This window comes from Pleurodeles waltl, chromosome 7 (assembly GCF_031143425.1).
Source record: "Pleurodeles waltl isolate 20211129_DDA chromosome 7, aPleWal1.hap1.20221129, whole genome shotgun sequence".
Classification (NCBI taxonomy): Eukaryota; Metazoa; Chordata; class Amphibia; order Caudata; family Salamandridae; genus Pleurodeles; species Pleurodeles waltl.
The window spans coordinates 916,295,333-916,309,443 of record NC_090446.1 but is presented as its reverse complement, the minus strand read 5'-3'; the positions used below and the strand labels follow the sequence as shown (position 1 = coordinate 916,309,443).

Here is a 14,111-nt window from a genome sequence, read left to right as displayed (position 1 = left end):
ATGCACTACTGGGGTATTAAAATAGCGTTGAAAAACAAAAATCGAATAATTGTAGCTTTTGGCCGACAGCACAGAGGAACTGCCCTCTCAGTTGGCATTTCCATGTGGCTGGTAAATTGTGTTCCTTTAAACCTACTACACACTTCCTAATAAACATCAAGTTTTTTTTGAGCTAATACTAAGCTTCAATGCTTGCTTTCCTTGGTAACATAACTACAAATAATATGAAAGAGCAGCATGGTCTGCAGGCATACTTGCACAAGCTGTTATTCTGCTGCTGTATACGCTGGTAAGAAGCAGCAGTGTGAAACATTTTACTAAGTAAACTGTTTATTACTTGTCCTAATGTCCACACTCACCTAGAGGTAAGAGAGAAGAAACCTGCTGGGGCATAGGGCGAATGTACCCGAAAATAAAAAGCTAAAGCAGGACAAGGTGGGTATTTGCAGTATTCTCTGCCTCAGCTGGCTTCTGATGTCCCTGTAAAGCTTTCAGTCTCAGGACCTCTGCTGACCTCTAGAGTGATTCCTGCCTTCCCTGGTGGTGCAAAACCACAAAGGGGCCCAAGTAGTGGGGACTATTTCCAAAAACTAAAAGGCATCGTGAACACCATGCTCAACAATATCTGTAAAACGCCTTTTCTCGAACATTTGTGATGGTAACCAGATACTTTTCTGACTGATGAGGGAGATAGTCTGGATGATGAGCCATAACAAGTTTCCTACGGGAAGTAAATCTGGAGAGGTAGAGGAGAAAGGATCACACATCTTAAGATTTAAGAGTTGGCTGTTGCCTCCACTTAGTTTTTTTCTTTCTTTCGTCCTCTCTCAAACACCTGCATTGCTCCCCTTCCCTTCTCCCTTTGCTCTTTGTTGATATCCCCCACTGCAATCTTCTTGGTGTGGACTACTTACTCAGCCGCCCTACATTTCACTCACATTCTTCGTATTACGATCTTCATGTTTGTTTATTTTTTGTAGGGCAACTGCTGCTATTTGCTACATGCCACAAATTAAAAGTTGAAAACAGAAAACAAATGGCTGCTGCATCATGGCACATGTGCAGTGATGCAGTTGCACGTATGTCATTGCTTTTAATTGGCTTTGTTTACTTTTTTGCCAGTGCTGGCTCGCATTAGCAAACATTTTATTTTTATTTTTTTGCCACTGCAGTACTCCATTGGCAAAAAGCACTTGCAAAGCCAAAGGCCAGGTAACACCATTGAAAAGGGAGACCTCTTGGCTTTACCAATGATTGTTCGTATTTGTCATGTCATAGACTGATATGCAGTTCAAGCCCCTAATATGCCATGTGTTTTCGCAGTGAAATTCAATTTGATAGTCTGTCTCTTGAGTGCTCCAGTAGTGGCTTGTACTAGACCTCCTGAAAGAAGTGTATTTCGATCCTTCACTCTAGAGATGTCCACAAATGCTAGCATAAAGGACTGAGGACCAACTTTTGGATCGCCCTGTATTCAAGGTCTTTGGACATTGTGGAAGGTATCCCTGTCATTAAATTGATGAGAACTTATTGCAATATCCACCAGTACTCAGGCACTTTTAAATTGCCAGGCAAAATGTTAATTCGTGGTCCAAATAGACAGCATTGTGGCTAGGACATTTGTAAATTACCAAGGTGATATGAGTTCTAATTCCCTGGCAGTGAAATTGTTTGAGTGGTCAGACTTTTACCTCCTATCTTCAAGCATTGTACTTTCTGGGAAGTGATTGCTTTCAGGAAGAAAACCTGAGCAGGATTTTCCATTTGTCCCTAGAATTGAGCCAGAGGCAGGGATTGTTGCTGTGAGAGATTTAGTTCTGGACTTGTTTGCCACCAAGGAGATTTTGTTTCTGTCAGACTAGTAAAGGATACAGGACCCACTGGTATGAGGTAGGCCGAATGAACTCATTATTTCCAATCATTCCATTGTTCAATGGCTCTTTTATATGACTTTAGTCTGCTGCACTTAGCCCCCAAAACACAGACTGATACTTATGATTGCAGATTCCTTACCTTTTGAATTCCCCCAGGTGTCAGACTGGATCCAGAGACTTTTTCTTCGAGCAGTACCTCTGCACGCCGTTAGCTGGCGTCGGTCGACTCCGCGGGCATCAGTGGCGTCATGTTCGCCGTGATGATGTCGCAGTCGTTTATAGGTGCCACCCCGGCACGCTGATGTCAGTTATTTTCTTTCCACGCCAGCCTACGCGCTGATCTGGAGAAGAGCTACCTCAGTCACTTTTTGATAACTACGACATTTTTGTTGACGATTTTTGACAAGGTCGTGGATGCGTCAAGGGATGTCCTGCAAGACCGGTTTCAAGCCCTGTGACTTCTGTCACAGAATGATGTCGGTGACGGATCCGCACCGCGTGTGTCTTTGGTGCCTGGAGCGTGATCACAACCCAAAGTCGTGCTTCGAATGTCGTGGCATGAACCCAAAAGCTTTGAGGGAGCGGTCCCTAAAGCTCATGGCGGCCCAACACTCAACTCCGCGGTGCTTACAGTCTTGTTTGAGAGGAAGGTCTTGAGACCGGCTGCGGAGTCACCACCACTCTTCATCCTCGAAGTCATCAGGGCATTCAGGTTATAAGAAAAAGAAGTTGAAGAAAAACAAACATTCTTCAAGTTCGACGCTCTAGGCCTCTGTCCTCTGAGCCTCTATCTGGGTCCGCCCCGTGCTTCCCCGACTTCCCGGAAGCCAGAGCCAGCCCTGCGCAGCTCAAAGAGTTTTATGAGGCAATGCGCCTCATTTTGGGCAGACCAACCCACCTTCGGCACCCTCAGGCCACAGGTGAGCCGGAGAGGGCCCCCTCAGGTTCTAAGTCGTCGGCTTCGGCCACGGCTCTAGAGGGTTCCCCTGGATCCAATCTCTGGTCAGACGTCAATGCTCCCGACATCGGTTGGGCCCACAATCGATGTCGATCCTATTCTCATACCCAACGACCTGAGCTGGAACGATGTCGCTAGATGCCGATTCCGTTCTCTATGGGCTCTCCGTGGCCCAGGGTTGTTCCAGACCCTTATACTTACCGGTATGGATACGGGGAGAGTTTAGAGAAGGCCGCTGGACTCTTTAGAATACCAGCTTGACCCCCAAATGGACTGGGTGCAGGATTTGGGTGATGCCAGTGGTCTAGACACCTCCCCTGACACTGGTATGCTCTCCCCCACTACCATGGCTACAGAGGAGGGTGCACCATACTCCATGGTGGTGAGAAGCGCGGCTGAGGTCTTGCTCCTTGAGCTTTCTTCTGTGGATGTTAGGCCTAATATCCTAACCAATGTGCTTCAGCTGGGGTCTTCCACATCAGAAGCCCTTCGCCCCTTTAATGAAGCACTGACGGATGTCACAGGGGCTCCTCTGAACTCAACGATTGCCCGCCGCCATCGGCCTGCGCTGACAGACCTGAAATTCCTCACCCATCACCCCACGCCTGAGAGCCTTGTGATCCAGGCTTCCTCTTCTTCTTCCTCTGGTGCATTCCATACCGCCCCCCCGGCTAGGGAATCAAAAAGACTGAATAATTTGGGGAAGAAAATGTTTTCTTCTGCCAGTCTAGCGCTGCGGTTGGTGAATACCACAAGCCTTTTTGGCTGCTATTCCTATACTCTCTGGGATACGGTCGCACAGGTACTGCCTACAGTTCCGGAGGAGACCCAGACTGTCCTCTCCCAAGCGCTCGCAGATGGGAGAGATGCAGCCAAGTTTGTCATCCAGTGTGGACTGGATACGTCCGACTCTCTAGGCAGATCTGTTGCATCGAGGATGGCACTAAGACTGGCTGGCTGAGAACATCTGGCTACTCTGGGGATGTCCAGCAAATGTTAATATATAGAGGTTCCCTGCATCAGAAGTAGGTTGTGGTTGTTATTTACGGTACTTTCTGGTGCCAAAGAAGGACAAGGGCCTTCGTCTTATCTTAGATCTTCGCTCCCTCAATCTCTTCCTCAAAAAGGAGAAGTTCAAGATGCTGACATTGGCTCAGGTCTTATCTGCCCTGGACCTGGGAGACTGGGTGGTATCGTTGGATTTGCAGGATGCATACTTCCACATCCCCGTCTTGCCAGCCCACAGACGTTACCTAAGATTCGTGGAAGGCCACGAGTGCTTTCAGTTCACCGTGCTCCCATTTGGCATTACCAGCGCCCCTCGGGTGTTCACGAAGGTGATGGTAGTGGTTGCAGCTCATCTGCGCAGGTTAGGGGTCCCAGTCTTCCCCCTACCTCGACGACTGGCTGTTGAAGGCGGATACTCCCCAGAAAGTCGTCTCCCACCTCCAGACTACAGAGTACCTCTTGCATTAGCTGTGGTTCAATAAAAACATGCTGAAGTCACACCTCACTCCTTCCCAGACAACTCCCTTTCATAGGAGCTATTCTGGATACAGTGCAGTTTTGGGCTTATCCTCGCGAAAAGCGAGTCCAGGATATTCGGCTATGATACCAATGTTTATGCCCCTGTCCTGGATTTCGGTGAGAATGACTCTGAGGCTGCTGGGCCTCATGGCCTCCTGCATCCTGCCGGTTTAAAAGGCCAGATGGCATATGCGGGCTCTGCAGTGGGACCTGAAGTTCCATTGGGCGCATCATCAGGGAAGACTCCGACAAAGTCCAGATCTCGGAAGGAACTGCATAAGATCTTCAGTGGTGGCTAACGAATCAAGATTGGGTCAAGGGCAGATCCCTCTCTTTTCCCCAGATGCGTCACTCATGGGATGGGGCTGCTACATGGGAGAGGCAGAGATCCGGGGCCTCTGGTCTCCGGCGGAATCCGGGCTTCATATCATTCTATTGGAGCTCCGGGCGATTCGACTAGCATTGAAAGCATTTCTTCCCTCTCTCAAAGGGAAAGCAGTGCAAATGTTCATGGACAACACCACCGCAATGTGGTACTGCAACAAACAAGGTGGAGTGGGGTCGTGGACACTTTGTCAAGAGGCTCTTCGTCTTTGGATTTGGTTGGAACATCAGGGCATTTCTCTGGTGGTTCAACACATGGCAGGATCTTTGAACGCCAGAGCAGACGACTCAGCAGACGATGCATAGTCGATCACAAATGGCGTCTCAGTCTGAAGGTGACGCAAGGTCTCTTTCAGCAGTGGGGAGAGCCTTGGTTAGATCTCTTTGCCTCCGCAGAGAATGCGCAATTTCAGCAGTTTTGTGCGCTGGAGTTTCCAAGGTGGCACTTGCTCAGCTACACTTTTCGTCTCAAGTGGAGCTAAGGCCACCTGTATGCCTTTCCGCCCGTACCACTTCTGCCCAGAGTTCTGAAGAAGATCAGGCAAGACCGGGCCCTAGTTATCCTGGGACTGGGCGCAAAGAGTTTGGTATCCAGAGCTCTTGAGCATGGCTATAGCTCCTCCTATCAGACTGCCCCTTCGGGTGGATCTTCCGTTGCAGCAGCAGAGGAGGTCATCCAACTGTACCTGTCCACTCTCCACCTCCTTGCATGGAGATTGAGTGGCGACAGTTGATGGCTTTTGACCTCCCACCTGAAATCTGTAATGTCATCTTGGCAGCCAGGCGTCCCTCCACCAAAACGGTATACGCCTGTCGTTGGAAAAAATCTGTGGCATTGTGTATCGACAAATCTGTCGATCCTCTCTCTGCACCTCTTTCTGAAGTTCTGCTGTTTGTTCTCTCTCTTGCCCAACAGTGCGCTGCCTTAGACACCCTGAAGGGCTATCTTTCTGCTATCTCTGCCTTCCTGAGACTACCTGACCAACCTTCTTTATTCAAATTTCCCACTGTGGGAGGTTTCTCAAAGGCCTCACACATCTCTTCCCACCTATCCCATTTATCATGCCCCAATGGGATTTCAATTTAGTCCTCACATATCTAATGTGCACTCCATTCGAGCCGCTTCATAGCTACCCTTTACGGCTCCTAACCATCAAGACTGCCTTCTTGGTTGCCATTACCTCTGCTCGCAGGGTAAGTGAGCTCCAAGCTCTGTCATCCAAACCACCTTTCCTGGCAGTACATCCTGACAGAGTGGTACTCCGCACTAGGGCTTCTTTTCTCCCTAAAGTAGCAACACCCTTCCAGGTAGGTCAGTCTATCACCTTTCCTACGTTTTACCCACCCCCACATCCCTGACATGAGGAGGAGAGACTCCACCGCCTTGACCCATAAAGAGCGTTGGCCTTCTACCTTGATCGTACTAAAGACTTTGGGGTGGACGATCAACTCTTTGTAGGATATGTGGGGGTGAAAATAGGGAAGGTGGTGCAAAAGAGAACCATCTCATGATGGGTCTACCTATGCATCAAAATGTGCTACGCTTTGGCAATGAAGCAACCCCCAGAGGGCTTGCGAGCTCACTCAACCAGAGCAACTGCAGCTACCACAGCATTAGCACGAGGTGTTCCAGTCTGGATATCTGTCAGACAGCCACGTGGGCATCTCTGCACACGTTCACCAAGCACTACTGCCTGGACAGTCAGGTCTGTAGGGACGGCTACTTTGGCTGTTCAGTCCTACAGGATTTCCTGGTGTGATATTGGTTTGCAGCCCACCTCCGGGAATGGTATTGCTCGGGTATCTATTCAAATGGTAAGGAATCTGCATCTAGAAGCCTCTATCAGATGTATAAGTTACTTACCTTTGGTAATGATATATCTGGTAGAGACATATTCTATTTGCAGATTGCTTACCGACCCGCCTATCCTCCCTGCTCTGTGAACTGATTTCTAGGGGCAGGAACTTTCCTTAAAGGGCCCTAGTTTTGGCGCACCACCATCAGAGTTCTTCATGGCTCTGCACTTCTAGCATGGAAAGTCATGAAAAGAAACTGACGTCAGCGCACCGGGATGGCGCCTATATACTACCGCAATGTCATCACAGTGAACACAACGCCACTGATGTCCGCGGAGTCGACCGACTCCACTTAACGACTCTCAGAGCTACTGCTCGAAGAAAATGTCTCCGGATCCATTCGCCTTGGAGAATTCAAAAGGTAAGGAATCTGCAACTAGAATATGTCTCTACCACATATATCTTTACCAAAGGCAAGTAACTTGTACTTTAAGAGCAGGAGTGAAATATTCCTGGTATTTCTAAGCACCATTCTGGATTCAGATGCCCTACTTTCCTCTTTACTACCAGATGGTGATTTAATAGGAGTGCTTCCTCCCCCTCCCTGCTCCTACTCCACTTTAGCAGTGGGTTCTCCATGACCTTTCCTTCATCAGATGGAGATTGATGTTCTTAACTCTCTAGCAATGCAGGCAGGAAGTCATACTGATTTCCTACTCACACCGTTGTAAATCTGTTCACTGTGCTCACGTTTTACGACTACCCTCTGTTGTGAGGTTTTGGAATTCCTGAGGGCGGATGCTTGTTTTTCTACTGTACACTCTCTAAATCCACTTGGCCGTGATCTTTTTTTTATTGAGCTCTGTTGGGCAATGCAGAGGTGACTATACAATCTTCATGTCTTTACTTGACTTTCATGCTTCAGTGGGCATAGGCTTTTGGCTCCCCTCCCCTTCCAGGACCTTCTTTTGGTATTGTAAGGCTTACAGTCTGCCCATTTTGACCAGCTGGATGGGATAGGATTGAATTTCAGGCAATTATCGTTCCCTCAACTTTATTTTCCTCATGCCCATCACCGCCAACAAGAGACTTTGAGAACTGAGAGAACTTATTTACAAGGATATATTTTTTCCTGAAGATAGTATCTGATTTTCATTTGAACCAAAATAGGGACCTCCTTCCTTTGTAGCTTTTGTAGTGGCATATGGATCTGTAGAATGGACTTTTCTTTGTTCCGTGGATGTTTGAATGGCTGAAATCATTCGTTCATGTACCGAATCGCTATAGGATTTTGAATTCATTTTTAGGTCGAAAGAGCAGTGTAGTTTGCTAGCGACATTTGGAGATGTTTGGAAAGCTTCCTTGGGAAAGCATTCTGCCCGTTGCTTTACTTTTGGCTTTTTAGTACGTAACTCTCATTTTCTTGCTTTCTATTTGCTGGTATTATTTGTTTTAGGCTGTCAAGCTTGAGTTTGTCCCTTCCCTTGCCCAAACCTTATTTGCAGTATCTTTCCGAGGGCTCCTTTTTTGTAAACAGGGCTTTCAATTTTGTTCTTATCTTGTCACATTTGCTGTGCATTCAGAGTCCGAGATCAAATCTCTGTCACTGTCTTACGAGGGAGCTTGGTGTTTACTTTTCTTTATCTGACTTCAAAGTGAGAGGATTTATGTGACAATCATGCTGGCTACTGGGGGTAATTCTGAAATGTTGGAGAAACATATTTTAATACAATCAAAACAAATCAATACACTAGGTAGTGACATTTCAACATGTTATAGTCTGTTCCCTGTATACTTTTATTAGTAAAACTGTATGTCTGTGCAATTGTAATGGCCATTTAAATTGAAGCTGCGTTGTCTATAATGGAAGTGCGTGAGCACACCATGCATACTCCACCCCACTGCACTGTATTCTGCAGCACTCCACGCCACTGCACTTTATTACTCTGCACCACTGCACCCTATACCACTCTGCTCTATGCCACTGCACTGTATGCCACTCTACTCTGCAAACCCGCTCTCTATGCCAGTGCACTCTACTCTATACCACTCCACTCTGCACCAGTGCACTCTATGCCATCCTCTCTATGCCACTCTAATCTACTCTACACCACTGCCCTCTATGCTACCGCACTCTAAGCCACTCCACTGTACCCTGCATGACTCAACTCTGTTTACCATTCCACTCTACGCCACTTCACTCTGCTCTGAAAGAACCTACTGTGTGCTACTCCACGCCACTGCAATCTATGCTGCACCACTCCACTCTTTACCACTCTACGCTACTCTGTGCCACTCTCCTCTACGCTCCTGCACTCAACTCTAACCACTGCACTCTAAGCCAATGCACTCTACACCACTTTACTCGAAAACAGTGCACTCTATGCCAATCTACTTTGTAACACTGCACTCTATGCCACTGTACTGTACTATGCAACATTCTGCGCCACTCTGTTCTGCGCCACTCTGTTCTGCGCCACTCTACACCACTCTACTCTGCACCACTCCCCTCCACTTCAGTCTACGCCAATGCACTCTACGCCACTCTGCTATCTCCCACTGCAGTCTACTTTGCACCACTTTTCTCTGCACCACTCTGTGCCGGTGCACACTGTACCACTCTACTGTATGCCACTGCTGTCTACCCTGCAGAAGTCCACTCTGCACCGCTCCACTCTGTGCAACTGTGCTCTGTGCAAATGCCACTCTACAATATGGCACTCTCTGTGTCACTGCACTCTATGCCGCTTCACTTTACTTTAAAACAATCTACTGGATGCCACTGTACTCAATAGCACTGTATTCCACTCTGCATTATTCCAATCTACGCCACTTTTCTCTACGCCGATGCACTCTATGCTAGTGCACTCTACACCACTTTACTCAAAACCAACACTGTACCCAACTGTACTGTGCACCACCATACACTACTCTGCAACACTTTACTCTATGCCACCACACTCTATGCCATTGCACTCTAAGCCACTGAACTCTGTGCCACTCTATTCTCCTCTGCATTACTGTACTCTATGCCACTGCTCTCTGCGCCACTTTACTCTGCGCCACTTTACTCTTTGCCACTGTTGTAGGACTCTTACCTTGGGGTAAGACTGCTTGGTTTCAGGTGTCAGCACCACTGCGTGTGAGTGACTGAGTTAGTCCCACACTGACTCGACGCTGTCGTCCTGACCTTCTCGACTAGCTAGCTGCACTCACCCAAACCTGGAAAAGTAATGGTGATTTGTGGCAACCTAAAAACATGACACTGACTTTTTAGGGAGGTCGTAGTGGAACAGATTTTACCGCTTACTGTCATTTGCAGAAAGTCTCACACATGCAAGGTACATTTCAATGCATTTATTGAAGCAGCTGCATTCCATGAAAAAAGGCATAAGCTGCAATTGTTAGGAAGATGAAACATGACTTAGAGATGATTGTGACCATTACAGTAAAACACATAAACAGTTCCAGCACTATGACATAATCATGAGTCTAAGAATTCCTACCTACACTTCTATCACCTAACACGAGGGCATAGCAGTGTTAGCCCCTCTGCCCGCAGTAGTCTACGGAAGGAGCCCCTGAACCCAGAAAATCAGGGGTCTGCCTGGTGGTCTGCTGGCAGTCCTCCTGGTTGGCTGGAAAGACAAGCCCAAGATCTGCAAAGCTGTAACGAAGTCCCACACAGTGGAAGATGCCTGGCTGCAATGTCCCCTCCACCCTCCTGGCGTGATAATATGTCTATGGTTTGAAGGTTGACTCCGTAACTCTTGGACTGGCAATACCAAGTAAATTATTGTGTACAATGACAAGTTTGAGCAGGGCACAGAATGAAATGTCATGCAAAGGAACTCACAACAATGCTTTTGCAGAAAGGTAGCAGATTAGAATATTAAAAACAACCCTGCTGAAAAGCAAGCAATGCTAAAAATATAATAAAACGAATAAACAAATAAATGTGTATATAGGTAAAAGCACAGGTCGCAGGCCTGAAGCTAAAATAAAGATGCCCAATCGACGTGCTAAAATGACCACATGACACCACTGCACTCTAAGCCTCTCTACTCTGCATCACTGTACTTTACGACTCTCTACTCTGCAATACTGCACTCTCTGCTACTGAACTCTGTCACTCTACTGTGTGCCACTCTGCTGTACTCAACTGCACATTGCCATTTCATCACTCTACTTTACAGCACACTATACCATCTGCACTCTACGCCACTTTAATCACTGTGCACCACTACACTCTATGCAACTGCAGTCTATGCCACTTCACTCTAAAATAATCTACTCTACACCACTGTATTCTTTGCCACTCTAATGTATGCTGCACCACTCTACTTTATTTTACTGCACTCTACACCACTATGCTCTAAACCACTGCACTCTACCTAATGTACTCTACTCCACTTTACTCAAAACAATGCATTCTACACCACTGCACTCTACACCTCTGAACTCTATGCCGACTATACACTGCAACACTTTGCGCCAGTGCACTCTGTGCCACTGAATACCACACCACTCTATTCTACTCTGCTCCACTGTACTGTATGTCACTGTTCTCTACAGCACTCTACTCTGCCACACTCTACGCCACTGCAGTCTACACCAATGCACTCTGCGCTAATACACTCTACACCACTGCACTCTAACACTGATTTGCAAGATTACACTCTGTGCCACTGAGCACTGTGCCACTGAACTCTACACCATTGCTTTCTATGCCACCCTACACCAATATGCACTACATCTCTGCACTCTGTGCCACTCTATTCTACTCTGCGCCACTGTACCTTAAGCCTGGCTTTCTACAGACTCTACTCTGAAACAATGTACTCTGTGCCACTGCACTCTACGTAATGCACTCTACACCATTACACTCTAAGACACTGCTCTGCATGATTGAACTTTCCGCTACTGAACTCTACGCTACTGAACTCTACACTACTTTGCCCTACTAAACTCTATGCCACTGCACTCCACTCTGCACCTCATCACTGCGCCTATGCACTCTGCACCACTATACTGTACCCGGCTGTAATCTACTCTGCACTACTGCACTCCACTTCACTGCACTCTACTCGACTCTATGCCACTGCACTCTACATCATTCTACTCTACACCTCTGTACTGTATTCTGCACTACTCCACTTTACTCTGCACCACTTCACTGTACGTTGAAACAGTCTATTCACCACCACTGCACTTTACACCACTCTACTCCACCCTGCGCCACTCCATCCTGTGCCACTCCACCATGTGCCACTCCACTCTATACCAGTGCACTCTGCACAACTGCAATCTACAATGTGCCACTCCCTTCTACTCTAGTCTGCACCACTCTATGCCACTCCACTCTACTCCACTCTATGCCATTCCGTTCTACTACACCACTCCACTCTATGCCACTCCACTCTACAACAATCTACTGTGCTCTACAACACTCTACAACACTCTACTTGACTCAATGCAACACCCTCTAAGCCACTCCACTCTACACCACTACATGCCACTCCACTCTAAAACACTCTACTCCACTCTGTCATTCCACTCTACTCCCTACACAAGACTCCAAAACACTAGGCCACTCCACTCTGTGCCACTCCATGACACTCCACACTACTCAACTCTACTCTACACCACCCCACAACTCTCTATGCTACTCAGTAACACCCCAGTACTCCAGGACACTCTACTTTGACATACAACACCACTCTCCTTTATGCCACTAACTTTTAGCCATGCTAACAGCTGCCAAGCTGGTGTACAACATGGCTGAAACATATTGGGAAAGCCAATAGCTCTTGCATAGGTGAGATCTATTGACTTTGCCAATTTTTACCTTTGTCGCAGGGTTCAATGGCCTGAGTTCTTTCATTGCCGCTTTAAGCAGATGGTTTAGGCTGGCAAGTTTAGAGGGAATATGATCAAGCTGGTAATTCCTACAATGCCCTAAATGCTTATAGGTGTTCCCCATGTGATAACTATTTGAATGAATGAGGAATTTTGTAAAGTGCAACAGCCTTGCCATCCGGGGCATCCCCGCGCTAGAGGGGAAGAAGGAACACTGACAGAAGCAAACAGAGTAAAGAATGTGTGAAAAAGTATCTACTGTAAAGAGCCAGGTTTTCAGCTTCTTGCAAAAGGAAGACAGTGGGAAGTTGGTGTATTTTTAGGGGGAGCTGGTTACGCAGTTGAGCTGCAAGGAAGGCAAAGGACCTTCCGCCCTTTCTGGTTGGACTAAATTTGGGGATATTAAGGAGTAAGGATGAAGACGATCTTAACATCCGTGTGGGACAATAATGTTGAAACCAGTATGAATTGTACACTAGGACCAGCACTGTGAAAGGCTTTATAAGTTCCAGTAACAACCTTAATATTAATTTTATTTGGAATCTAGAGCCAGTGGACAGTGTTTGGCCACAGATAGTCTTTGAGCAATTTTGAAAATTAGTCTTGGTGCTGAGTTCTGCATAGGCTAGATCCATTGGATAAATTTCCTAGAGAGACCTAGGTACCGGGAAATGGTGTAGTCTAGTCTGAAGGTAATATGAGTGTGTATGATGGTTTTGCAGGTTTCTAAGGCAAGGAATTCCAGGAGTTTGTTCAGGGCTCTTATAAGACAAAAACAGAAGGCTGCAGCTAGGATGGTTTCTGAAGGATAGATTAGAGTAGAATTTCACTCAAGTTTGTGACCACCCTAGCAGGTGGAAAGGGGTTGTTCGAGCTCTGCTGGGCACCACAACCAGGATCAGATCTGACAAGGATTACCAAATATTCTAATCTCAGTTTTGTTTGTTTAATTTAAGGCAGCAGTTATTCTTCCATATTACCATGGCTGACATACAGGCCTTAAAGGACAAGGATTGGATTCAGTTGACACCAGCGACTGGGTGTCATCTGCATGAGAGACTGTTCTTAGCCTGAAGCTCTCCACCAGGCCCACCAGTGAGGCCATGCATATGTTGAAGAGAGTTAGGCTAAGACACAGAGCCCCTAGGTACCTTGAAATTTGCTGTCATGAGTATAAGAAGTGTGGGTTGATGTACACCACATGACAAACTGTCCTTGTCTACACAGTTTGAAAAACTAAATGGGTTGTGCTCAGTTCATCATATACCATCTTGCTTTCTGGAAGTTTGTTTCAACAGAACAGGGCAATGTGTGTCTGGGTATTAATTGCCTCGACTTTCACTTCCAGTCTCTACCACCTGCCCAACCCTTGCAAGATGTACCATTCCTTCTGGAGGCCAGAGAATTGGTGAACGTTGTGTTGTACTGAAGCATAACTCTAACAAGATCCTGCTTTGCGTGCTAGTTTTCACAAACAAGACCGGGCCTCTGCCATTACCCCTTCTAATCCCTGGAACAAACTCTTACAATTGTGTATTTAGATTAGTTTTGCTGTCGAAACCCCAACACTTGAATAACCTTACCATCAAATTATAAATGTTGTCTCCCTTTATACTTATGAAATAGCTCTCCTGAGCATGATCAGGTCCACTGCCCCTCTAAATGACTAAGGGGGTCATTCCGACCCTGGCGGTCATAGACCGCCAGGGCCG

The 14,111-nt window shown here is 46.9% G+C and overlaps 1 protein-coding gene across 2 annotated transcripts in view; it reads left to right on the top strand.

Moving 5' to 3' along the window:
* ATOX1 (antioxidant 1 copper chaperone) overlaps positions 1–14,111 on the top strand; it is a 99,002-nt gene that overhangs the window by 72,368 nt on the left and 12,523 nt on the right. The window lies entirely within an intron of this gene.